This window comes from Peromyscus maniculatus, chromosome 11, assembly GCF_049852395.1.
Source record: "Peromyscus maniculatus bairdii isolate BWxNUB_F1_BW_parent chromosome 11, HU_Pman_BW_mat_3.1, whole genome shotgun sequence".
Taxonomy (NCBI): domain Eukaryota; kingdom Metazoa; phylum Chordata; class Mammalia; order Rodentia; family Cricetidae; genus Peromyscus; species Peromyscus maniculatus.
The window spans coordinates 86,054,751-86,059,655 of NC_134862.1; the positions used below are offsets into that span (position 1 = coordinate 86,054,751).

Sequence of the window (4,905 nt, forward strand, 5' to 3'; positions counted from 1 at the left end):
GCTTGTGTGTGTTAAGCCCAACTGAGATCCAGAAGAATGCTAGTGATTAGGAGATGCAACCATTTTGAACTGGGCAGAGATAAGAAGGCAAAAAGCTAACATGTGATCTAGGTCTAAGCTGCTTTTGCTATGAAGACCAAGTCAGGAGTTTTTATAGTCACTTCAAAACAAAGTGGATTCTGTTGTGTAAATATTTTCTCTTATTTGGATATGTTGCTCACATGAATAATATACAGGGTATTACATTATACAGAATAAAATATATTTAGGTTAACAGGTGTTAAAGACACAAAGTTAATTAAAATAATATCTTCTCTGCATTTGTTTGTATTTTTGTTTAACAAATATGTGCCAAATTTTTCTATTTTTATACATTGTTATTTACATTAATGTTATTAAATATTTTAGAGCCTCTTACCCTGGATTGATGCCTCAAATGTTTTTCTTAAAAGGTTTAAAATTATCCCAGCATTTAGGAGGCAGAAGCAGGTAGATTCTGTAAGTTCAATGATAGCCTGGTTTACATAGTAAATTCCAGGCCAGTCAGGGCTACATCATGAGATCTTGCTTTAAGAAAATAGAAAGTTTAAAATTGAACACAATGGCATTTCATCTCCAGAGATTCCAAGATACAGATGCCACAAAATCAAGAGTGAAAATGTAAAGATACATTTTCTGGGAGAAAAGATCACTTACACAATGATTCCACTGAGCTATATAAAGCTTTAGATACAGACATTCAGTGTGTGTGTGTGTGTGTGTGTGTGTGTGTGTGTGTGTGTGTGTGTGTGATAGTTATTGTTTATTGTAGGAAAAATTAAGAGGCAAAATTTTGGGAAGAAAGATATATACCATGTGTATAAAATGGAGAAGATAAACTTTTGGTAAAATCAAATTATGTTTTTGAAACCTTAATGTACATATAGTAATTGCTATTATATGCGGAGTTTATCTGTGTCCTGGCAGCCACTCCACAAATAACCATACAGAGACTTAATGTTAATTATAAATGCTCAGCCTGTAGCTTAGACTTGTTACTAACTAGCTCTTATAACTTAAATTAACCCATTTCTATTCATCTATGTGCTGCCCCAGGGCTATTTACCTCATCTGTGAACTTCCCTTGTTGCTTTTTCCACATCTGGCTCAAGACTCCTCAGATTCTGCCCTTCTTCCCAGTATTCTCTCTGCCCAAAAAATCCTGCCTAGTTATCAGCCAATCAGCTTTTTATTAACAATGAGAGCAACACATTTTCACAGTGTACAGAAGGATTATTCCACAGCATGCTATAGTTTGGGATGGAATTTTTTATAAGTTGTTGGGGATTGAACCCAGTCCTATAACTCTGATTTTTTTAAAGTATTATTTTTATTTACTAAAAATTGAAAATTTGATCTTAAAGTGTCCCACAAAAGTCCATGTAATAAAGTCCTGGTCTCTAGCCTGTGGCACTGTTAAGAGTTGTTGAAAACTTAAAGAAATTAGATTTAATGGGAGGTACTTAAATCATGGTGGGTGTTCCCTCCAGGGGGATTATGGGACACTCACCCAATCCTTTTTCTCTTTCCTTTCCAGTCTATGAGATAAGTGGTTTTACTCCAGCATGTGCCCTTGTCATGATGAGCCGTCTTGCCCAAAGCAGTGGAATAAAACCTCTAAAACTGTAAGCCAAAATAAGTCTTTTTGTAAACTTATTATCTCGGGTATTTGCCCTGCTGACAGAGGCTACCTCACCAAGCAATAACCTAAAAGGTGGCATGATAGAATGCTCACTCTGTGCCAAATACCATCCTGAGCACTCTATCAGAATGAACTGATTTACTGTGAGAGGTAAATATAAGGGAAACTAGACAATATAAACTTGGTATGACTATAAATTTTGATATGGAGATGGGGCCTGTATCAACATCGTGGGGTAAATGGCACCAAGACATAAGATGTACCGTGGGAAACAACTAGCATTAGCAAGCAGAAGGAGATGGAATGAAACAGATAAATGGAGAAGAAAATAATCAGAAAGAGTTATGAGAGCCAAGGTGGGAGAGCGTCTCAGAAAGAAAGCAGGGTTTTTGTAGTATGAATGTCACACAGAGGTCAAATAAAAGAACGGATCTGGTGAGTGCCTACTGGACACATGGAAGATGCTTGTTTCCTAGGTTGAAGCAATTTTGTGGTATAATGGAGTTGGAATCTTCACTGAACTGAAGTTGAAAGAAAATGGAAAATTGAGAAAGAGGGGTAGGATAAAGATGTGGAGAGGAAGTGTCATTTCTTGAACCCTACCTACTGGGCCCCAAATTCTGTACCAGGACATGGCTTATGTATAGGACAGTACAAATGGTCCCTGACTTGCAATTTTTTTTTCAACTTTATGACTATGTGCAAACAAGGTGCATTTAGTAGAAATTGTACTTTGAATTTTCAACTTTACCAGGCTAGTGACACATGGTACAATATTCTCTTGCAATGTTGGGCAGTAGCTGCAAGTCACTAGACTAGCCACTAGTCATGATTGTAAACAATAGTCACTTAACAGTGCATTGTGGTGCCAAGCACAGATGTTCTGTAGCTTAGGTTTCCTAAATGCACCTTCCACATAACAATAATTTCTTCAACTTGAGTTTATTAGGGTCTACCCATATCCTGGAGCCTGGTGTGGACAAGTCAGCAACAGTGATTCCTGGGTGACCAGGATTTCTGAGATTGCACAAGACTTTATGTAGACTTTTAGAATCCTTCCTCATGCATGATCAGCATCCTGTTCCAGCCTACCATCGAATGAGGATTCAAGGACCACAGGAGGGTAACTCAGCAGCAACACACGGACTAGGAGTCAAAGGGCAATTGAGGTGGCTGACACCTGAGAAGATGCCAGTGTACGTGCATAACTATAGCCCCTCTCTGTCCACGTGAATTACTGCGTGGGGAACACATGAATCACTAACCATTTTCCTTCAGCCTTCCCTTCAGAGCACCAGCGTAACACAAAGCAGAAAGGAAGTTTCCAGTCACCCAGCAGTACGGAGCTCCAACATGGAAATAAAGTTGAGTTCTAAAAATAGTGTGCTTCCTGTGTGCCTGACTGAAATGGGAAAATGAAATTGATGATATCTATTTTATAACACTTAATCCTCATTTACAGCTTCACAAAACTTGAATTATCATTCTAACATTTATAGATGATGAAAAGGGGTTCAGAGGGCTTAAGAAACCTTCCCAGATCAGCCAGCTACAAAGCCAGGTTTCTCATGCAAGTTCAGCTTTATACTGCTGCTGCTAGTGTTCTTTCTGATAAAAATATTTTGTTCCTCAAGACTGTTAATAGAGAAGAAAACTAATTTGTGGCCCCCAGGGGATCCAGGTGATGTGATATATAGTTTTATCATTAATATTAACATATTTCTTTATTATTGAGAATGAGAGAAATGCAACAGTAGCTTGAAAAGATTCAGCTAAGAGAGAAAGATTGAAAACAAGGGAAAAGCGGATCGTTTCTTAGAATTATTAAAGTCTCAAGTGAAGAATAAACATAAAGGGGTAAATACTGACGGGAAGGTGGGTGGGTACCTCTCTAGCATGACGACTAATGTGAAAGTTGGGGGATGTGGATTTGTGCTTGTCCCGTATGTATAAGGTCCTGGGTTGCATCTCCAGCACTGGAGAGAGAAAGGGAAAAGAAGGGAGAAAATGAATGGGAAAATATTTGTATAGATACAAAGTATTTAGCGGGCAGTAGAAGAAAAATTGGCGTCTCTCATGGTTCATGGCTTGAAAGAGGAAGGATGACGTGACAATATTTGCTAGATGTATGGAGGATAAAGACTGGCTAAAACCTTTACATTTTAATTCCTTGAGCATAAGATGATGTATATGTTACATCTGAGTTTCTTCAACATGTGTCTTAGTTAGGGTTTCTATTGCTTCAGTGAAACACCATGACCACAAAGCAAGTTGGAGAGGAAAGGGTTCATTTGGCTTACACTTCCACATCACAGTTCATCAGTGAAGCAAGCCAGCCCAGGAACTCAAATGAGGCAGGGACTTGAAGCCAGGAGCTAGTGCAGAGGCCACGGAGAAGCTCTGCCTACTGGCTTGCTCTCTATGATTGCTCAGCCTGCTTTCTTATAGAACCCAGGACCACCAGCCCAGGAATGGCACCACCCACAATGGGCTGAGCCCTCCCCCATTAATCGCTAATTAAGAATGCCTGGGTGTTATGGAAGAATTTTCTCAGTTGAGGCTCCCTCCTCTCTGATGACTCTAGCTTGTGTCAATTGACATAAAACACTAGCCAGTACAACTGACCACTTGTCAACTTGACACACAAGCACATTACTTTTCAATTAGAAACTTTCATTTCTCATTTATCCCCAAGAGGGAACATTAATATTTGTGAACAATAGTTTTATGTCAACTTGACAAAAACTAAAGTCATTTGAGAGGAGGAACCTCAGTTGAGAAAATGCCTCCATAAGATCGGGCTGTGGGCAAGCCTGTAAGGCATTTTCTTAATTGGTGACTGATGAGGAGGGGACCAGCCCACTGTGGGTGATGTTATTCCTGGATGAGTGGTCCTGAGTTCTGCAAGAAAGCAGGCTGAGCAAGCCATGATGGGCAAGCCAGTAAGTAGTGCCCCTAAGGTGCTCTATGGCCTCTGCATCAGCTCCTGTCTCCAGGTTCTGGTCCTGTTTGAGTTCCTGTTCTGACTTCCTTTGATGATGTGGAGGTGTAAGTCGAATAAACCCTTTCACTCCAACTCACTTTTGGCCATGGTGCTTGGGCATAGCAATAGTAACCATAACTAAGACAACATACTAGTGACTGCTGAAGTCCGTGCTCAGATCTTCAAACATTCCTCAGAAGATTAAATTGGACATTTTCTCAGTGCTGGGAATGTTGACCAC

At 39.7% G+C, this 4,905-nt stretch overlaps 1 long non-coding RNA gene across 1 annotated transcript; it reads left to right on the forward strand.

Annotated features, from left to right (window-relative positions):
* Window positions 1-992: 992 nt before the first annotated feature.
* Window positions 993-3,088, forward strand: LOC143267731 (uncharacterized). The gene is made up of 3 exons (XR_013043156.1): window positions 993-1,664; window positions 2,631-2,877; window positions 2,960-3,088. It is a non-coding gene; the product is annotated as an uncharacterized LOC143267731 (long non-coding RNA).
* Window positions 3,089-4,905: the final 1,817 nt, after the last annotated feature.